Genomic DNA, 23902 nt, shown 5'->3' with positions numbered 1-23902 from the left:
ACTTCCCACTCGTCTGTCTCTAAGTTCTTATCCCTCACTTACTCCTTCGGCCATGCTCAATGGTCTTCTGCAGCTACTCATAAAGATTCTGTCAAATATATACTTTATACTTATGGAGATCGATAGCGTGGGTCGGAGTGAAGACAAACACGATATATCGTAGTAACAGGATATATTGAAGCAGGCAAGTATATATTATAGCAGGAAGGTATATATTATAGCAGGCGGGTATAGGCAATAAGCGATAAGTAAACAGTCTCTGGAAACGGTTGTGATGTCAGTACAAACCGATAGATGTCCCAGGTCCAGAAACGCACAGTCCACAGGGTCCCGAGCCCGGACCAGGCTCCTTTCAGAGAGCAGGCTGAACTGCAGGTGGATGCAGAGCGGGTCTTTGCACACAGGTGAGAGTCCAGGTAAACGGCAGGCAGGTAACAGGTGGGGAATCCCAGTGTAGAGAAGCAACAGGCACGATGCAAGTCCTTCAAGCTTGGCAGCAGGTAAGATACAAAATACACAAGCAAAGTATAGTTGGCCATAGTCTCTTTATATATATAGCAAACAGGAAACAGGAGATATCAGACAGGAAACAAGATGGCCCCCGAGGCTGTCAACTCCATTTTGGATAAGGGCAGAACCAACAGAACAGGTACATGCAACTCCATCTTGGATAAGGGCAATACAAATACATTCGGCTCCATCTTGGATAAGGGCACAAACTGGACAGAACAGATACATGATTCAGCTCTTTACAGATGGCCACACACTGGACCTCATCTTCATCCGCCTCTGTTCCCTATCTAACCTCTCTAACTCACCTCTCCCTCTCTCTGACCATAACCTCCTCACATTCTCTACCCTCTCCTCTCCAGGTGCACAATCCCCACTCCACGAACTTACACACCCTCGCAGAAACCTCAAACATTTTGACCTACACTCACTCTCTGAATCCCTCCTCCCTCTTACAGACATAAATTCCTTATACAATGCAGATGTTGCTGCCGCTTTATATAACACCACAATAGCTGCAGCTCTCGACTCGATCGCCCCTCTCACACATACCAAAGCTCGCAGAATCAACAGACAACCCTGGCACACCAAACTTACTAAAGAACTGCGACGGGCCTCCAGGGTTGCGGAGCGCAGATGGAAAAGGTCTCACTCCATCGAGCACTTCATCGCATTCAAACAATCCCTAACCATTTTCAAGTCCACACTCACTGCAGCAAAACAAACATACTTCTCATCTCTCATATCTTCCCCGTTCCACAACCCTAAACAGCTATTTAACACTCTCAATTCTCTCCTTCATCCCCCAACGCCTCCTCCCTCTTCTCTCATCTCAGCCGAAGACTTTGCCCCATTCTTCAAGCAGAAGATTGACACCATCAGACTTTTGCCTAAGTCCGCACAACCCCTCCTCATATCTACTCAACCTTCCTCCTCCAAACCCCACTTCTCCACCATTACAGAAGGTCTAGTCTCCTCTTTACTTTCCAAATCACACCTCACCACCTGCGAACTTGACCCAATCCCATCCCACCTCATCTCTAACCTTACCACAGTCTTCATCCCAACCCTAATCCACCTCTTCAACCTGTCACTAACAACCGGTGTCTTCCCCTCATGTCTCAAACACGCCTTAATCACACCCATCCTCAAAAAGCCCTCCCTTGACCCATCCTCTCTGACTAGCTACCGCCCCATATCACTTCTCCCCTATGCCTCAAAACTACTAGAACATGTCCACCTTGAACTGTCCTCCCACCTCTCTTCCTGCTCTCTCTTCGACCGCCTACAACCTGGCTTCCGACCGCATCACTGGACTGAAACTGCCCTGACCAAAGTCACCAAAGACCTACTAACCGCCAAATCCAAGCGACACTATTCCATCCTCCTCCTTCTGGACCTGTCATCTGCCTTCGACACAGTCAACCATTCCCTCTTACTACAGATTCTCTCATCTCTTGGCATCACGGACTTGGCCCTATCTTGGATCTCCTCATAACTAACAGACAGGACATTCAGCGTCTCCCACTCACGCACCACCTCCTCATCTCGCCCCCTATCTGTCGGTGTTCCCCAAGGTTCAGTTCTAGGACCTCTGCTCTTCTCCATCTACAGCCTCAGCCTGGGACAGCTCATAGAGTCTCACGGCTTTCAGTATCACCACTATGAAAATGACACACAGATATACTTCTCTGGACCCGATATCTCCTCCCTACTAACCAAAATCCCACAATGTCTGTCCGCCATCTCATCCTTCTTCTCTGCCAGATTTCTAAAACTTAACATGCATACATCAGAGTTCATCATCTTTCCACCCTCTCATTCATATCCCCCGTCTGACCTATCCCTCAACGTCAATGGCTGTTCACTCTCCCCAGTCCCACAAGCTCGCTGCCTTGGGGTAACCCTGGACCCTGATCTCTCCTTCAAACCACATATCCAAGCCCTTTCCACTTCCTGCCGACTCCAACTCAAAAATATCTCCCGGATCCATGCATTCCTCAGCAAAGACTCTGCAAAAACACTACTGCATGCCCTCATCATCTCCCGCCTAGACTACTGCAACCTCCTGTTCTGTGGCCTCCCTTCCAACACTCTTGCACCCCTCCAATCTATTCTAAAATCTACTGCTCGGTTAATCCACCTGTCCCCCCGCTATTCCTCGGCCTCTCCCCTCTGTCAATCCCTTCACTGGTTCCCCATTGCCAGAGACTCAAGTTCAAAACCCTAACCATGGCATACAAAGCCATCCACAACCTGTCTCCTCCATACATCTGTGATTTAGTTTCCCGGTACTTACCTGCATGCAACCTCCAATCCTCACAAGATCTCCTTCTCTACTCCCCTCTTATCTCCTCTTCCCACAATCGCATACAAGATTTCTCCCGTGCATCCCCCCTACTCTGGAACTCTCTACCCCAACATATCACACTCTCGCCTACCATGGAAGCCTTCAAAAGAAACCTGAAGACCTACCTCTTCCGACAAGCCTACAACCTGCAGTAACCACCGCCCCACCACATTACTGCATGACATCCTCTACCCCCACCCATCCCTTGTAGACTGTGAGCCCTCGCGGGCAGGGTCCTCTCTCCTCCTGTACCAGTCGCTGACTCGTTTTGTTAAGATTATGTAAATGTTTTTGCTATGTATATCCCCATCACATGTAAAAGCGCCATGGAATAAATGGTGCTATAATAATAAATAATAATAATAAGGGGCACAATGGGGGCATTACACTGTGTGGGGGTATCATTCATACTGCATAAGGGGCATAATGGGGGCATTACACTGTGTGGGGGCATCATACATCCTGCATAAGGGGCATTACACTGTGGGGGGCATCATACATCCTGCATAAGGGGCATAATGGGGGCATTACACTGTGTGGGGTCATCATACATCCTGCATAAGGGGCATAATGGGGGCATTACACTGTGTGGAGGCATCATACATCCTGCATAAGGGGCATAATGGGGGCATTACACTGTGTGGGGGCATCATACATCCTGCATAAGGAGCATAATGGGGGCATTACACTGTGTGGGGGCATCAAACATCTTGCATAAGGGGCATAATGGGGGCATTACACTGTGTGGGGGCATCATACATCTTGCATAAGGGGCATAATGGGGGCATTACACTGTGTGGGGGGCATCTTACATACTGCATAAGGGGCATAATGGGGGCATTACACTGTGTGGGGGCATCATACATCCTGCATAAGGAGCATAATGGGGGCATTACACTGTGTGGGGGCATCAAACATCTTGCATAAGGGGCATAATGGGGGCATTACACTGTGTGGGGGCATCATACATCTTGCATAAGGGGCATAATGGGGGCATTACACTGTGTGGGGGGCATCTTACATACTGCATAAGGGGCATAATGGGGGTATTACACTGTGGGGGCATCATACATCCTGCATAAGGGGCATAATGGGGGCATTACACTGTGTGGGGGCATCATACATTCTGCATAAGGGGCATTACACTGTGGGGCCAGTAAAGGGGTCCTGTACTATGAGAACAATACGTTTCCTCCCTTCCTGTCTCCATAGTTGTGTCGTATGTATCTATTACAGGGAACAGAACATAAACCTTATGATTCTTATAAAGGGGCAACACAAGACCCCAAAAGAGTCTCGGTGCTGAAGGGGTTAATGCCCCATGCGCCCAGTAATGGGGTCTCCACATACCTCCACCTGCAGAGCCGCCACCACATATATGGCTGCTCTGTGCGCACAGGAGCTGTGATGAGGTCCCAGGAGGGGAGGAGTCAGGGGTCACATGATCAGGGGCCTCAGTGGATGCAGGACTCTGCTGTGCTGGTTGTCATGGTGCTGGATGAGCTGAAGTTTATGTGTGGGGTCAGGAGGGGTTTCCAGTGTGGATGTAGCAGAGCCGCGTGTGTACGAGGCGTACGGAGCAGAGCCGCGTGTGTACGAGGCGTACGGAGCAGAGCCGCGGGTGTACGAGGTGTACGGAGCAGAGCCGCGCGTGTACGAGGTGTACGGAGCAGAGCCGCGTGTGTACGAGGCGTACGGAGCAGAGCCGCGGGTGTACGAGGTGTACGGAGCAAAGCCGCGCGTGTACGAGGTGTACGGAGCAGAGCCGCGCGTGTACGAGGTGTACGGAGCAGAGCCGTGTGTGTACGAGGTGTACGGAGCGGAGCCGCGCGTGTTCGAGGTGTACGGAGCGGAGCCACGCGTGTACGAGGCGTACGGAGCGGAGCCGCGCGTGTACGAGGTGTACGGAACAGAGCCGCGCGTGTACGAGGTGTACGGAGCGGAGCCGCGAGTGTACGAGGTGTACGGAGTGGAGCCGCGTGTGTACGGAGCGGAGCCGCGCGTGTACGAGGCGTACGGAGCGGAGCCGCGCGTGTACGGAGCGGAGCCGCGCGTGTACGAGGCGTACGGAGCGGAGCCGTGCGTGTACGAGGCGTACGGAGCGGAGCCGCGTGTGTAGTAGGTGTATGGAGCAGAGCCGCGCGTGTACGAGGTTTACGGAGCGGAGCCGCGCATGTACGAGGTGTACGGAGCGGAGCTGCGCGTGTACGAGGTGTACGGAGCGGAGCCGCGTGTGTACGAGGTGTACGGAGCGGAGCCGCGCTTGTACGAGGTGTACGGAGCGGAGCTGCGTGTGTACGAGGTGTACGGAGCCTAGCCCTTTCTATGAGGTGTACAGAGCCGCGTGTGTACGAGGTGTACGGAGCAGAGCCGCGTGTGTACGAGGTGTACGGAGCAGAGCCGCGCGTGTACGAGGTGTACGGAGCAGAGCCGCGCGTGTACGAGGTGTACGGAGCAGAGCCGCGCGTGTACGAGGTGTACGGAGCAGAGCCGCGCGTGTACGAGGTGTACGGAGCAGAGCCGCGTGTGTACGAGGTGTACGGAGCGGAGCCGCGTGTGTACGAGGAGTACGGAGCGGAGCCGCGTGTGTACGAGGTGTACGGAGCGGAGCCGCGTGTGTACGAGGTGTACAGAGCGGAGCCGCGTGTGTACGAGGTGTACGGAGCGGAGCCGCGTGTGTACGAGGTGTACGGAGCAGAGCCGCGTGTGTACGAGGTGTACGGAGCAGAGCCGCGTGTGTACGAGGTGTACGGAGCGGAGCCGCGTGTGTACGAGGTGTACGGAGCAGAGCCGCGTGTGTACGAGGTGTACGGAGCAGAGCCGCGTGTGTACGAGGTGTACGGAGCAGAGCCGCGTGTGTACGAGGAGTACGGAGCGGAGCCGCGTGTGTACGAGGAGTACGGAGCGGAGCCGCGTGTGTACGAGGTGTACGGAGCGGAGCCGCGTGTGTACGAGGTGTACGGAGCGGAGCCGCGTGTGTACGAGGTGTACGGAGCGGAGCCGCGTGTGTACGAGGTGTACATACCCTAACAGTTCCCATAGAACACCATATCACATACATAGCAGCAGCTTTTGTTTTGGCCAAAAGATTTTGTAAGCCACCGCCACGACAAGGTAGACTCTTCTGGCAGGGCCCTACTCTACTCTAACCTATTAAACATTTCTTAAAATATCCAGTACTCTATCTAGGTATATTTTTATTTATTTTTCTATAAGGGAATGTGTGACATACATTTTTTCAAATAATATCACATACAAAGGGACAAAAACCGTCACACCATGGCCGGACTACATATTACCACCACATAGTGACCAAATAATACCACATACAAAGAATACTGACACATCATGACTAGACCACATATTATCACCACATAGTGACCGAATAATACTACATACAAGGAAGAAATACCACCACACCATGACCAGACCACATATTACTACATACAAGTAATACTATATACAAGGAACATAGAATTAAACCTCATACTCTTGTTCATGCATATTTGTATCCCACCCTGTATATAAACAGTTTATTGCAGGAAATTTGTGTGAAAACCACCGATGTTAGGAAATACACCCGCATCTGATCTGGTGCAAAGCATAATATTCTGGCAAAGGATCATAGAGCCGCAGATATACCGAGCATTATCAATCATATCAACGGTAGGCAAATAGATGCATCATTGTAAAACAGATGAAAACAAGTATGTACAAAACACTGGTGAGATTACTGTAGAACATTGCAATGGTGAATCAGATTAGATGGAACGTACAAATCCATGATATCCAGGAGTTGGATGTATAACAGATAAATTGCAATGGCATACGTCTGCATAGAGTCTGATGCAAAACTTGATCGTGAGGCTATAGGTATAGCAAGCATTTCTATCTGTATCAATGAAAAACAGATTGTCATGGAAGTATTGAAAATCTTTTCTTCTCCCCTGTCATAGATATTAAGAAGTCTCTCTCCCAGACCCCTCTTCCCTCCTCCCCTATAGTAATTGTCCACGGGAGAAGAGCTGACACTTTGGCCAGTGGCCTCTATGCAAGTTAATACACACATGAGAAGGGCCTTGTAAGCTAATGCTGGCCCAAAAGGTGCTACCAAACCCAATTAACACAGGCTTGTGATAGATTTACAGCTAACTGCGAAGGTTGTATTTCCAGTGCTTCAAAGGGAATGTAACAAAGGCCTGCAGACAGCCCGAAGCCGATACAGAATAGGGAATAAATAAAGTTCCATACATCCGATAATAATGGAGCCTATATTTTGGGTGGCAGGGTCAGCTAAGGAACAATATGGATATTTTCCCGTCGCTGTAAGCCCCTCTGGGGAGCTGTGGCGCAAAAATAGCAGATGGCAGCTATACCGTGTGTGGTCTCTGGAGAAAGGTAAAATCATAACGGAAAATATGGTATCACTTTCAGGCCTCTACGATCAACCCACGATAAGTTATTGCAAAAACCAGATATCTAATAAAAATATGAAGGCTGGAGACCAGCCCCCGTGATGTCATCACAGGGGGTATGTGGGCAGGTCTCACTTAGGCATAAAAGAATCCACGGAGGATGGATCAGCACTTATGTTGGAAGTTACATATTTTGTGTAGCACGGGTCACATTCTCTGAATGGGCATCGGAGTGCTTCCCTCCACCTATACTGAGTCGTCCCTGCGAACTGTATAGAGTAAGTTGAGAATTGGAAGACAACAGTAATGTGTTGCCTGACAAAGGTTTTCTATAGAGTGTGGTGTCCGCTTTATGAGATGTTACTATCCCGGTCAGAAAATTATCCAGAAATGGAATGGAAATCAAAGGTTCGCTGACAGTGAATTTTAAATTTAAGGAATAGGAATTCAATTACAAAACAAATTGTGACACCGGGTCACCTCTCCATACCAAAAGTACATCATCAACATATCTACCAAACCAAAAAATGTGCTCAAAAAATGGATTATCAGAAAAAATTTAAATTTCTTCCCACCACATGTACAGAATAGCCAAAGATGATGAGAATTTGGAGCCCATGGGGGCTCCAAGTACTTGTAAATAATATTTAGTATCAAACATAAAATTGTTGTGGGACAACAAATATTTTATGTTATAATGAACCTTTTTAAATTCACAGAATATCCACTATATTTATTTAAATGATGTTGAACGGCAATGATGGCCAATGCGTGAGGGATGGAAGAATACAGGTTGACAACATTGCTGGTGACAAACCTATATTCTTCCTGCCACACAAACCTGTCAAAAACCCTCAGGACAGACGTAGTATCTTTCACATAGCCTGGTGTTTGAATAACCAGAGGATTATTATTATTATTAAATATTTACATAGCGCCATTAGGTTCCATGGCGCTTTACAAGTGTAGGGGCAGACAGGGACACGAACATGAAACATCAAACGAGGCGCACTGGTACAGAAGGGCAGGGGGTCCTGTCCACGAGGGCTCACAGTCTATAGGGGGTGGTGGGGAGACAGGAGGAAGGGGAGAGGACAGGGTGAGATGGTGTAGCGGATGGGTCTCAGTGTGGGCTGTAGGCCTGAAGGAAGAGGTGGGTCTTTAGGTTTTTCTTGAAGGTTCCCAGGGTAGGGGAGTGTCGGATGTGATGGGGGAGAGAGTTCCAGAGTATGGCGGATGCACGAGAGAAGTCTTGTAGGTGGTTGTGAGAGGAGGAAATGAGAGGGGAGAAGAGAAGAAGTTCTTGAGAGGAGCGAAGATCGCGCGGGGGGACATATCTGGAAACCAGGTCGGAGATGTAGGGAGGGGACAGGTTATGTATGGCCTTGTATGTTAGGGTTAGGGTTTTGAACCGTGATCTCAGGGCAATGGGGAGCCAGTGAAGGGCTTGGCAGAGGGGGGAGGCGGGGGTGAAACGGGGAGATAGGTGGATGAGTCGGGCAGTGAATTGAGGATGGTGTGGAGAGGTGCGAGGGAGGAATCGGGGAGGCCAGTGAGCAGGGGGTTGCAGTAGTCGAGACAGGAGATGATGAGGGCGTGGATAAGCGTTTTTGCCGAGTCCTGGTCAAGGAACAAGCGGATTCGGGCAATGTTCCTCAGTTGGAGTCGGCAGGCGGTGGAGAGGGCTTTGATGTGGGGCTTGAAGGAGAGGGAGGAGTCGAGGATTACCCCGAGGCACTTGGCGTGGGAGACGGGTGAGAGGGTGCAGTCGTTGATTATGATGGATAAGTTGTTGAGCTGGGGAGAACGGTTGGGGGGGGGGACGATTTTCTCGGTCTTGTAATGTTCACCAGCCATTGGCTTAAATTCTCATTCAATGAACCCATACCCGAGATAATAGAGTGAATGGTGGGGGAGGGGAGATACCTGTTACAACTCTCCTGTTAGGTTTTTTTTTAGTTTGCTGGTCACATGACCATTTTGCCTATTTAATCCGGCTCCGCCCTCCTGGCTTTGCTGGACTTCATTTGTATTTACTACTGTTGAGCTAGCTTGTTGCTCTATTGCCGTACTCTGTTAGTTTTGCTAGGTCTTATGACCTCTTTGCTTTTTTGTTGTGTGTTTGTCTTTGACTGCTACTATTTCTGCTAGGAGGTGTCCAACTAAATCCCAGTCCTTAGATCTTGTAGGGATCCCTCCCCCACATCTATAGGTCTGCGTTCAGACTAGCCGAGGACTTTAGCGGGTCTGATCGCAGGATCAGGTTCCCCGTTACATCGTAGGGATCTAGTTTAGTTCTATTGTAGGGACAGATCTCCTGCCTTTCCTTAGTCTCTGTAGCAGATCATAACAGTAAGTCCAGCCAGAAAAAAAAAAAAAAAAAAATTTCTCTAAGGAAAGACCTCCAGTTTTCCATCATGGTCTCGGTGCAAGATTTGGCTCAACGCTTGCAGGGACTCTCTCTGGAGGTGACCAAGCTCCAACAACACGTGAGTAGCTGTTCTGGAGCGCATTTTGTTGAACCTAAGGTACGTCTGCCTGATCTATTTTTTGGCGAACAACAAGATTTTTTTTCCTTTAAAAATGCTTGTCTATTATATTTTCGTTTGAGACCCGGATCCTCTGGTGATGAATCACAGCGCATAGGGTTCATAATGTCACTTTTGCGCAAAGATCCTCAGGGATGGGCCTTCTCTCTCCAACCTAGTGATCCGTGCTTTAGATCAGTGGATAGTTTTTTTTCTGCTTTGGGTTTGTTGTACGATGATCCTGATCGTGTCTCATCTGCTGAGTCTGAATTAAGACGTTTGAGGCAGGGATCAGGTAATGTGGAAAAATATTGTTCTCACTTCCGTCGGTGGTCTGCCCAGGTGGGGTGGAACGATTCTGCTTTGAAAAGCTTGTTTCTTGCAGGGCTATGTGAAAGGGTAAAGGATTTAATGATTGCTTATCCCACACCTGGAAACTTGCAGGAGTCAATGCAATTAGCTATACGGGTGGACAGGAGACTGCGTGAAAGGGTTAATGAGAGCAAATCCTCTGCTATGTCAGCTTCGAGTCATGAGAGGTTCTGTGCTGACAATGGAGAGCCGATGGAAATTGGGGCGATGGCACCCCGCTCTCAGGAAAAAGACCGCCGACTTTCTGAAGGCTTGTGTTTCTATTGCGGAAATTCTGGTCATTTTATTAAAAGCGGTGTGCTTCGTATGAAGAAAGAAAAAAAAAATGGTCAGTCATGCCCGTATTGCCTGTTTAAATTCTAAGGGAGTATTCCTATCTGCCACTACTGCTGCTCAGGATGAATTAATTGAATTTCGGGTATTTGTGGATTGTGGATCTACTCTGAATGTGATTGATGGGGGATTCTTGGAAAAACTTAAATTAGAACCTAAAACTTTGTCATCCCCTATTGCTGTGGTTTCTGTCGATGGCTCTCCCTTGAAGAGTGTTACTCACAAGGTCTGTGAATTTCCCCTCACTATTAATGGTATTCATCAAGAGAATTTGGATTTGGTGGTATTGAATAATTTGCCTTCTCCAGTAATATTGGGGTTACCCTGGTTGAAATTGCACAATCCTGTGCTGGATTGGTCTACCAATGAAATTAAGTCCAGGAGCCCTAAGTGTTATGACAAGTGTTGTAACGGGCGCATTGCTGCTGTGGATAGAGGGGAATTGCCTGTACCTATTCAGGATTTTTGGAGAGTTTTTTCTGAGGAGGAGTCGCAAGTTTTGCCTCCCCATAGAGACTATGATTGTACCATTGAATTTGTCCCTGGAGCGACTCTTCCTAAGAGTCGTTTATTTAATCATACTATTCCTGAGAGAAAGGCTTTGGAGGAATACATACAGACAAGCTTGGCCGCTGGTCACATTAGGCCTTCCAAGTCTCCTGTGGCTGTTGGTTTTTTTTTTTGTAAAAAAAAAAGATGGCGGTTTAAGTCCTTGTCTGGACTTTCGTGAGATTAATAAAATTACTGTACGCAATCCTTACCCACTGCCATTGATTCCCGATCTATTTAACCAGTTAGTGGGGGCCAAGTGGTTCTCTAAAATTGATCTCCGGGGGGCATACAATTTGTTGCGCATGAAGGAGGGTGATGAATGGAAGACTGCTTTTAACACTCCTGTGGGTCATTTTGAGAATCTGGTTATGCCTTTTGGTCTCACCAATGCTCCAGCATTTTTTCAGAATCTTATTAATGATATCCTTAGACCTTTAATCGGCAAAAATGTGGTTGTGTATTTGGATGACATTTTGATTTATTCGCCGGATCTGGAGTCTCATTGGCGGAGCGTACGTGAGGTATTACAGTTATTAATGGACAATTCACTTTTTGCTAAGCTGGAGAAATGTGGGTTCGCTGTACAGAGAATTAGTTTTTTGGGCTACATTATCTCCAGTGAAGGTTTTGAGATGGACCCGGTTAAAGTTCAAGCTGTGCAGGAATGGCCTAGGCCTATTGGTTTGAAATCGATACAGAGGTTTTTGGGTTTCGCCAATTATTACAGAAAATTCATAAAAAAAATTTCTATTATTGTCAAACCGCTGACCGATCTCACCAGGAAAGGTGCTAATGCGGTTCAGTGGACTTCTGAGGCCATTGAAGCTTTTGTGTTTTTAAAGGAGAGGTTCACCTCTGCTCCCATCCTTATGCAGCCTGATGTGACTAAGCCGTTTTTGGTTGAGGTTGATGCTTCTTCGGTGGGGGTTGGTGCGGTGTTGTCTCAGGAAAACAAGGATGGAGTACATCCCTGTGCCTTTTTTTCAAAAAAATTTTTCCGAGACTGAACTTAATTACGATATTGGTAATCGGGAATTGCTGGCGATTAAACTCGCATTTGAACACTGGCGTCACCTCTTGGAAGGTGCTGAATTTCCCGTTCAGGTTTTCACTGATCATAAAAATCTGATCTATCTTGATGCTGCCAAGCGCTTGAATGCCCATCAGGCTAGGTGGGCACTTTTTTTCTCGCGGTTTAATTTTTCCGTTACTTACATCCCGGGTACCAAGAATGTTAAAGCGGATGCTTTGTCTCGCAGCTTTTCTCCCATGGTCGGTGTTGAGGAGGAGGAGGAGACCATTTTACAAGAAGGTGTTGTGATTGCTGCTTTGGACTCCGCTTTGGAGGATGAGATTCTTAAAGCACAGGAGAATGCCCCATCTAACACTCCCCATGGGAGGTTGTTTGTGCCTAGGACCTTTAGGAGAGATTTGTTTGTTGAGTGTCATGAGTCTCGGTTGGCAGGTCATCCAGGAATTTCTGAGACCAAGAGACTTGTGGGTCGCAGTTTTTGGTGGCCTGGATGGCAGAAGGAAGTCATTAAGTGGGTGCGCCAATGTACTGTGTGTGCAAGATCCAAGTCTTCGCATGCTCCTGCTGCGGGGTTGCTTTGCCCTCTGGAGGTTCCTAGTGCACCTTGGACACATCTGGCTATGGACTTTATTACTGACCTTCCTCCCTCTGAAGGTTTCACGGTCATCTGGGTGGTCGTGGACCGTTTTAGCAAGATGTGTCACTTGGTTCCCTTCATCAAACTGCCTTGCGCTAAGACACTCGCTAAGGCCTTTGTCAAGGAGATTGTCAGACTACATGGTGTTCCTACTGACATTGTTTCTGATAGGGGACCTCAGTTCGTGGCTCGTTTCCGGCGTGCCTTTTGTGACCGGTTGGGAGTTCATTTGTCGTTTTCATCCGGATATCATCCTGAGTCTAATGGCCAGACAGAAAGGAAGAACCAGGATGTTGAGCAGTTCTTGCGTTGTTTTGTGGCAGACAATCAAGAGGGGTGGTCTGAGTTTCTGCCACTTGCTGAATTTGCTCTTAACAACCATACATCCTCTTCTGCTGGGTGTTCGCCTTTTTTTTTGTTGTTCTGGGAGACATCCGTCTTTTGGGTCATTTTCCAAATTGGTTTCGGCTGTGCCTGAGGAGGAGAGTTTTTCCGGTGATTTGGAGAGAGTTTGGACGGATGTGCGTGGTAATCTTCAGGAGGCTAACAAAAAATCTAAGAGGTACTTTGATAGGAAACGGCAAGAGGTTTTGTTTGCTGTTGGTGACATGGTTTGGTTGTCCTCTAAGAATCTGCGATTGAGGATTCCTTCTAAAAAATTGGGTCCCAAGTTCGTAGGGCCCTTTAAGGTACTTCAGATAGTTAACCAATCTGCTGTTAGGCTGGAGGTTCCTACGTCCTGGAGGATTAATCCGGTGTTTCATGTTTCTCTGTTGAAAAAAGCTGATGTGTCGGATGGTGACGCCTCTGCCACTGTTCCTCCGGTGGTGGAGGACGGGGAATATGAAATTTCCCGCATCCTAAATTCTAGACGGTATAGAGGGAGTTTGCAGTATCTCGTCGCTTGGAAGGGTTTCGGACCTGAGGATAACTCATGGGTGAGGGCGGATGATGTTTCTGCCCCCAGACTTGTCCGAGCGTTTCACAGGAGGTTTCCTGGTAAGCCTGGGCCTAGGGGATCCGGAGGATCCTCTTAGAAGAGGGGGTACTGTTACAACTCTCCTGTTAGTTTTTTTTTAGTTTGCTGGTCACATGACCATTTTGCCTATTTAATCCGGCTCCGCCCTCCTGGCTTTGCTGGACTTCATTTGTATTTACTACTGTTGAGCTAGCTTGTTGCTCTATTGCCGTACTCTGTTAGTTTTGCTAGGTCTTATGACCTCTTTGCTTTTTTGTTGTGTGTTTGTCTTTGACTGCTACTATTTCTGCTAGGAGGTGTCCAACTTATCCCAGTCCTTAGATCTTGTAGGGATCCCTCCCCCACATCTATAGGTCTGCGTTCAGACTAGCCGAGGACTTTAGCGGGTCTGATCGCAGGATCAGGTTCCCCGTTACATCATAGGGATCTAGTTTAGTTCTATTGTAGGGACAGATCTCCTGCCTTTCCTTAGTCTCTGTAGCAGATTATAACAATACCCTTGTGTGTTTTGGGGAGCCCATGAAAAATGGGATAATCAGGTAACAGCCAGAGCTTTGTTATTAAACACCGACATATAAATGCCTTCCTCCAGAATAGTGGACAACATTGTTTTATACAAATTGGTAGAATTCATAGAGACCACCGGAGCAGATTTCATATATCAACAGTTCTAATAGCACATACTCCGGGGCATCAAAACATTGTGTCCATACAGAATAATGATCTCACACAGTTTTCTTTCTTTGGTCTTGAAAAAGTTAATTATCCGGTAAGGGGTGGAAACAGACAGAAACCCCTTAATATGCGTGAAGCCTTCTGGATCTGACGTGTAAATACTAAATACCCTTCGGGTAATGAATTTCCGCAATGACCTGTTTTACATCTATTGATGAAATTCATACCGGTTTATTCCCAGCAGACCATCTATATGGTGACATTCCAGATTTTCTGAATTTATTTTGTGTTTTTCCGGTTATTATTTGCCGGTGTACTTATTTCCCTTTCTGTATATTGCGCTATCATTGCAGATTCATCTTCGCAGAACGCACATAAATGATGCAAATATCTTAAAGATTTTTCAGCAATGACTGAGTATTTCCATTGCAATGTTCTGCGGCTTATTTATCTTCCATTTCTCATATATTTATTTTTGTCCGTTTTTTCGCAATATAATTCAATGATTTGTTTTTTATTGATACAGATAGAAATTCCCGCTACATCCACAGCTTCACGATTCAGTTCTGCATCAGATATTTGTTTTTGTCAGTTTTATTATAATGTAATTACCTGTTTTTCATTGATACAGATAGAAATGCTTGCTCTATCTATAGCCTCATGATCAGGTTTTCCATCAGACTCTATGCAGACGTCTCCCATTGCCATTGATCTGTTATACATTCAGCTCCTGGATATCATGGATTTGTACGCTCCATCTAATCTGATTCGCCATTACAATGCTCCACAGTAATCTGATTCGCCATTACAATGCTCCACAGTAATCTGATTCGCCATTACAATGCTCCATCTAATCAGATTCGCCATTACAATGCTCCACAGTAATCTGATTCGCCATTACAGTGCTCCACAGTAATCTGATTCGCCATTACAATGCTCCACAGTAATCTGATTCGCCATTACAATGCTCCACAGTAATCTCACCAGTGTTCTGTACTTGTTCTCGTCTGTTTTACAATGATGCATCTATTTGCCTCTCGTTGATATGACAGATAATGCTCAGTATATCTGCGGCTCTATGATCCTTTACCAGGATATTATACTTTGCACCAGATCAGATGCAGGTGGATTTCCTTGTAAATCTTCTACTATGTAATCAGTTTTAATTGGCATATTTTTTTTCCCCTTTATTTGTTCATTGTTATAGGTTTATAGTTTCTCCATATTGGTTATTGTGCATATTATTTTATATTATATTTTTACGTGTCAGATCGATAAGAACAATATTTCTATTCACAATTTAGACATTGATGCGTTTTATCTGTTTATTGGACATTGTTATTGCGATGCTCTATACTGAATCTATCATCCATCTCATGTACAGTATACATGTTCCTGTCCCTCTATAATCAGTATATCCTCCCGCCTGCCGTTGCTATAGTTGATGGCATTTGTGATGTTCTGACCCTGTGATCTCACACCTGTACACTTAATCCCGGTGTTGTGTTCCTATATGGGATAATCCCCTGGCAGCTAACACCGGTGGTCTTCACACAAATGTCCTGCAATAAACAGTTTATATACAGAGGGGGATACGGATATGCATGAATAAGAGTATGAGGTCTAATTCTATCTTATTTTTCACCATCATGGTGTTTTGCATTTCTGGCTTGTTGTGTGACGCTTGTAATGATCATCTTGTCTGTATTTGATCCCGTTGCCTTCAATGTGAACTGTGGCTTGGATTTTCTTCACACCTTTTGCATGTCTAATTGATTTCTCATTTCATGTCATGTGTCTCCATTGTTCTTGTGTGTATATATATATGACTTCATTGTCCTTTACTCATCTGCTATAACTAAGGGCGCAACCCTAGCGCCAGAAATACATAAGAATTTAACTTTTTTTTTTTTTTTTAAATGATCCAATACATTTTTTTCATATTTTACCTGTTGGAGTGCTGATTTTCTCCTTTTCGTTTTCTTCATATGTCTGTGCTCACCAGCCGGACCGACACCCTTCAGTGGACTATCTTCACCCTGTTTGGATTCAGCGTTGCAGCTCCCTAACCCTCCCTCCTGTTTCTTCACAATATTTTAACACGTATCCTAGGCCTCGATGTTCCCCATACAAACTTGCTGTTAGAATTGTTGAGACGGGAGGAAAAGGTCTGAGAAACGCAGACCGGAACGGTCTGAAATATATAAAGAAGATCTGGCAAAATGTCCATTTTGATCACACTAATACGACCAAACCAGGACAAGGGTTTCAAGTTATAATTCATTTGATTTTTAACCATTTGTTCAAGGATGGGGGATATAATATAAAAGATACAGATCATCCAAGTTCCCCAGAATTTGTATACCCAGGTACTTAATTGTGTCTTTCTGACACTTAAAGGGGAAGTTAGAAATGAGCTATTGTGTCAGTTCAGGGTTAAAAGTTATGTTCATGGCTTCTGTTTTAGAGTAGTTGACTTTAAAATTGCTTTCATGGCCGAGTTATTCAAATTCCTTTATTATAGAGGGAAATGAGATCATTGGGTTTGAAACATAGAGCAACAAGTCGTCTGCATGTAGAGCTAGTTTATAGTGATGTGAGCCTATAGTAACTCCACTAATATCTGGATTTGTATGTAATGCTACCGCTAAATGTTCCATCACCAATGTGTATAGGAGTGGTGATAAGGGACACCCTTGTCTCGTCCCCTTTTTAATAGAAAATGTGTCATATAGAAGGCCGTTTACCCTATCGCTTTAGGGTCAGTGTAGAAGGATAGAATTTTAGATAACAAGAAAGAGTCCAATCTAATTTGTGGTAGGGGGCTCTTCAAGAAAGACCAATGCACTGTGTAGAACGCTTTTTTGGCGTAGGCAGAAACAAGGCACATTGGGAGCCCCTGTTTTTTGCATGTGAAATTAACAACGTTTTATTTTTATTATCACGAGCTTCTCTACCCTTAATGAAGGCAACCTGATCGTTGCTGACAATTGAGGGTAGATAGTGGGAGAGCCGTGTTGTAACCACTTTAGAGAATATTTTGACGTCTACATTATTTAATGATATTGGATGAATATTAGGGCAGGTATTTGGTCCTTTTCCAGGCTTTGATGAAACCATTATATGAGCCTTAAGCGATTAGGGGGCAAAAGGGGGAGTCTTCTGAGATATCATTGAACACTTTGGCTAAAAATGGTAATGACAGAGGTGTAAACATCTTATAAAATCTATTATTGAATCCATCTGGTCCAGGGCTCTTCCCAATAGGGAATGATTTAATGGCCTCTCCTATCTCTTGTTCAGTGAAAGCTTTGTCTAGTATCTCCTGCTCAGGGGTCTGTAAGGAAGGAACGGCAGTGTCCATAATATATTTGTTATTTTTAGTTTCAAGAATATTAGGTGGCATGTCGTGGTATTGTCCATGAATATTACATAGCGAACTATAAAGGCAACTAAATGCTTCCTCTATGTCAATGGGGTTATGAGTTTCTGGCTCAGGTGCCCCTTTTATGTTGGAGCCGTATGTCCTTTACACGTGTGGATGTAACCTCCTTGCCAATGAGCAACCACATTTATCTGTGAATTCGTACGAGTACCTTCACATGCGATCTTGATATTTTGTATATGTTTGATCTAGTAAAGACCTTCCCTCATTTATTTTTTTCAATCAGATCATTTTTATTTAACGAAACTAAGAATTACCAACATTTCTTTTTTTAAATAAACTTTGTGACAAAAAAAAAGAAAAACCAGTAAACAAAACAAGAACCGGTTTACAATGATATAAATCCCAATATCGCTGTATAGTACAAGGTTTTGGAATACTAATTTTACATTTGTACATAAATATCTGAATACTTCCTGACGGCTTATTTTTTTTCCTATTGAGACACCAAAAGAAACAGAATATATCTAAGGAGGGGCAATTGTGTGGACTGAGACAATTATTATTTGCTGACACCTTGGGTATAAGGATATACATTCCTGGCTTACTGTAAGGAAATGGACAAACGATCCAGGATAGTATTTCTGTGAAGGTTCTTTGAAGCAATATCTGGGGTATTTAACCATTGCTCCCATATTTGTATGAATTTCTTGAGAGCGTTCCTTTAATATAAGATCCCCTTTTTAAGCGTAGAGTGTCATTTATCCTGGATTTTAGTTCTGTTATCGTTGGGGGAGAATTGTCTATCCAATGTATTTCCAACAATTTTCTGGCTTGGAATAATACTCCTGAGCTAGCTACTACCATATGGAGTCTGGGTCTACATCCTCTCTCAGGAGTCCTAGGATACAGATTTTAGGTTGCAACTGAAGTTGTATCCCAAATACAGATAGTACAAGAGTGATCACCCCCTTCCAGTAGTCGCCAATATTTACACATTTCCATGTCATATGCATCAGGTGGGCATCATTTTGACCACATCTAGGACATGTGTCATCCGTTTCTATTTCAATTTTAAATAAAATACTTTGGGATCTATATGCTCTATGAATGAGAAGAATTCGGGACTATCTTTGTGACTCTGACAATGAAAGATTCGGTGTCAAATCCAGTATTTCCCCCATTGCTCCTCAGATAACGGACCCACATCCTCCTCCCATTTTCTCTTAACTATCAAAGGATATTTATCCAAATGTAGGGCCAGTAACTGCCTATAAATAAGGGTTAATAGACCTTTTGTATCCACTGCTTTAGCAATGGTATCTATTGGGTGATGTCCATCAGTAGGACGTTTATTCTAGTACCCCGATCCTCCCACTCACTAATATTATTTAGCTTCTATAGCTCTGGTAAGTTATAGTTGTGCCATAAAGGAGTATAGTTTGTGTACTTTTCAATCCCCAGAATATTTTTACCCCTATCCCACACCTTATATATTAACTTTAGTGTACGACATTTTAAGTCATTTTCTCGAGGAGGCCCCATATCTAGTACCGAGAATGGAAGCTTCCACTTGGTTCCTTCGATAAGTAGGTGCCCTGAAATTACACAACATTTGCGAGTACCCCATCCATGAAACTACTTTAGCTCCATTCTAGCGTTAAGGCGGTCTGCATATACCTGGAGGGAAGCAGATCATTTATGTTGTTTGTCAAGGAGATCAATCCGCTCAAGCAAATGAGACTTTAGCTGTTCTCTCCTTTTTTGAGCTTTTATCTATGTTTTATTATTACACCTCTGAGGACACATGTGAGTGCTTCCCATTTAAATGGTAAGGCATTTTCATCATGCTCATATATTTGAAGGAGTCTATAGTCTCAAGAAGGTCTGAGACACAGAGTGAGTCTTTCAGCAAATTATCATTTAGGTTCCAACATCTGAAGCCTTGGTGGAGTCCAGCATAGTCAGATCTATAATATAACGGGAGATGCGTGTCTGTCTGAAGCCTTTATAGCCTGCGCAAGTGCGACAAGCCTGCGCAGTCCGGCTCCAGACAGAAGCAGGCATGGAGCCGTTACAGGTAAGAGAAGCGTATATGGCGCCGGAGATCACAGTATGCATAGACACTGAACACATACAGTGATCTCCGGCGCCGTACTTACATACTTACCTGACCGGGAGGAGCGTTGCCGCGGCGCCTCTCTTCGCCGGAGACCGGGGCAGAAGTGAAGGTGTCGGAATCAGCACATGCACGTAGCGCTATTTGCAGTGTGTCTTCAGCAAAATGGCGCAGGACAGCGCGGTATGGGCATGCGCGTACTCTGGCGTCGCACTCCTCCCCCAGCCTCCGGCAGAACAGAACACCGCAGTGCTTGAGCACAGAGAAGAAAGGTGAGATTAAGTGTTTATTGTTTTGTATGTGTGCAACGTGAAAGGGATGAGGGGTGCCATACATACCAGGATTGGGGGGCGAGGGGGCAACACATATCAGGATTGGGGGATGAGGGGTACCAAGCATACCAGGATTGGGGGATGAGGGGTACCATGCATACCAGGATTGGGGGATGAGGGGTACCATGCATACCAGGATGAGGAATGGGGTGCCATGCATACCAGGATGAGGGGTACCACACATAGCAGGATTGGGGGGGTGAGGGGTGCCATACATACCAGTATAGGGATGAGGAGTGTCATGCAAACAAGGATTGGTGGGTGAGGGGACCATGCATACCAGGATTGGGGGGTGAGGGGTGCCATGCATACCAGAATAGGGATGAGGGGTACCATACATACCAGGATAGGGATGGGGTACCATGCATACCAGGATAGGGATGGGGTACCATGCATACCAGGATAGGGACGAGAGGTACCCTACATACCAGGATAGGAATGCGGGGTACCATGCATACCAGGATAGGGATGGGGTACCATGAATACCAGGATAGGGATGAGGGGTACCATACATACCAGGATAGGAATTCGGGGGTTACCATGCATACCAGGATGAAGGGTACCATGCATACCAGAATAAGGATGAGGGGTACCATACATACCAGTATAGGGATGAGGGGTGCCATGCATACCAGTATATGGATGAGGGGTGCCATACATACCAGGATAGGGGATGGAGTGCCATGCATACCAGTATATGGATGAGGGGTGCCATACATACCAGGATAGGGGATGGGGTGCCATGCATACCAGGATAGGGATGAGGAAGCCATATATACCATGATTGGGGATGAGGCGTGCCATGCATACCAGGATGAGGGATTAGGTGCCATGCATACCAGGATAGGGATGAGGAAGCCATACAAACCAGAATTGGGATGAGGGGTGCCATGTATACCAGGATGAGGGATGAGGTGTCATGCATACCAGGATAGGAATGCGGGGTACCATGCATACCAGGATAGGGATGAGGGGTACCATGCATACCAGGATGAGGGGTACCATGCATACCAGAATAGGGATGAGGGGTGCCATGCATACCAGGATGAGGGATGGGGTGTCATGCATACCAGGATAGGAATGCGGGGTACCATGCATACCAGGATAGGGATGAGGGGTACCATGCATACCAGGATGAGGGGTACCATGCATACCAGAATAGGGATGAGGGGTGCCATACATACCAGTATAGGGATGAGGGGTGCAATACATACCAGGATAGGTGATGGGGTGCCATGCATACCAGGATAGGGATGAGGGAGCCATATATACCAGGATTGGGGATGAAGCGTGCATTGCATACCAGGATAAGGGATTGGGTGCCATGCATACCAGGTTTCTGGGATGAGGCCATACATACCAGAATTGGGATGAGGGGTGCCATGTATACCAGGATGAGGGATGTGGTGTCATGCATACCAGGATAGGAATGCTGGGTACCATGCATATCAGGATAGGGATGAGGGGTACCATGCATACCAGGATGAGGGGTACCATGCATACCAGAATAGGGGTGAGGGGTGCCATGCATACCAGGATGAGGTATGGGGTGTCATGCATACCAGGATAGGAATGCGGGGTACCATGCATACCAGGATAGGGATGAGGGGTACCAGGCATACCAGGATGAGGGGTACCATGCATACCAGAATAAGGATGAGGGGTGCCATGCATACCAGGATGAGAGGTACCATACATACCAGAATAGGGATGAGGGGTACCATGCATACCAGGATAGGAATGAGAGGCACCATGAATACCAGGATGAGGGATGAGGTGCCATGCATACCAGGATTGGGGGATGAGTGGTGCCATGCATACCAGGATGAGAGATTGGGTAAAATACAAACCAGGATTGGAATGAGGGGTGCAATGTATACCAGGATGAGGGGTACCATACATACCAGAATAGGGATGAGGGGTACCATGCATACCAGGATAGGAATGAGAGGCACCATGCATACCAGGATGAGGGATGGGGTGCCATGCATACCAGGATTGGGGGATGAGTGGTGCCATGCATACCAGGATGAGGGATTGGGTAACATACATACCAGGATTGGGATGAGAGGTGCAATGTATACCAGATTTGGAATGAGGGGTGCCATGCATACCAGGATTGGGGGATGAGGAGGCAATACATACCAGGATTGGGGGATAAGGGGTGCCATACATACCAGGATGAGGGATGGGGTGCCATGCATACCAGGATTGGGGTATTAGTGGTGCCATGCATACCAGGATGAGGGATTGGGTACCATAATACCAGGATTGGGATGAGGAGTGCAATGTATATCAGATTTGGAATGAGAGCTGCCATGCATACCAAGACTGGGGATGAGGGGTGCCATGCATACCAAGATTGGGGATGAGGGGTGCCATGCATACCAAGAATGGGGATGAGGGGTGCCATGCATACCAGGATTGGGGATGAGGGGTGCCATGCATACCAGGATTGGGGATGAGGGGTGCCATGCATACCAGGATTGAGAATGAGGGGTGCCATGCATACCAGGATGGGGATGAGGGGTGCCATGCATACCAGGATGGGATGGTGGGGACAGGATGGGGGCAGCAGAAATACCAGGAGGGGGGCAGCATATACCAGCATGGGAGACCATATACCAATAAAAATGCTTGCCACCCAGGCATAGAACGGGTTCAATAGCTAGTTACAATATACAGGAGCATGATCTGACCATACAGCAGTTCCTACCTGAGATGTAGGTTGCCATGTAGGCAAGTGACTGCTAATTAAGAAAAGGACTATATGGCTATGCATATTGTGTAAAGGAGAATAATAGGTATAATCCTTTACGTCTGGATGTAGTATCTTCCATACATCAACTGGTTGAGACCAAAGCACAATTAGCAAAGCTTTTGTTTGTGTTTTAGATTGGTGACTCCAGCCCAGGGATGTGTCTAAAGAAGGATCCAAGGCAAAATTAACCCCTTTACAACCCAAGGTGGTTTGCACGTTAATGACCAGGCCAATTTTTACAATTCTGACCACTGTCACTTTATGAGGTAATTACTCTGGAATGCTTCAACGGATCCTCCTGATTCTGAGATTGTTTTTTCGTGGCATATTGTACTTCATGATTGTGGTAAAATTTCTTCAATATCACTTGCGTTTATTTGTGAAAAAAAAGGAAATTGGGCAAAAATTTTGAAAATTTAGCAATTTTCAAAATTTGAATTTTTATGCCCTTAAATCAGAGATACAGTACAGACCAAAAGTTTGGACACACCTTCTCATTTAAAGATTTTTCTGTATTTTCATGACTATGAAAAGTGTACATTCACACTGAAGGCATCAAAACTATGAATTAACACATATGGAATTATATACTTAACAAGCAAGTGTGAAACAACTGAAAATATGTCTTCTATTCTAGATTCTTCAAAGTAGCCACCTTTTGCTTTGATGACTGCTTTGCACACTCTTGGCATTCTCTTGATGAGCTTCAAGAGGTAGTCACCGGAAATGGTCTTCCAACAATCTTGAAGGCGTTCCCAGAGATGCTTAGCACTTGTTGGCCCTTTTGCCTTCACTCTGCGGTCCAGCTCACCCCAAACCATCTCGATTCTGTTCAGGTCTGGTGACTGTGGAGGCCAGGTCATCTGGCGTAGCACCCCATCACTCTCCTTCTTGGTCTAATAGCCCTTACACAACCTGGAG

The sequence above is a fragment of the Phyllobates terribilis genome, unplaced genomic scaffold, assembly GCF_046119375.1.
Source record: "Phyllobates terribilis strain yellow unplaced genomic scaffold, ASM4611937v1 Scaffold_17__1_contigs__length_24005725, whole genome shotgun sequence".
Taxonomy (NCBI): Eukaryota; Metazoa; Chordata; class Amphibia; order Anura; family Dendrobatidae; genus Phyllobates; species Phyllobates terribilis.
Note: the sequence above shows the minus strand (reverse complement) of the source record.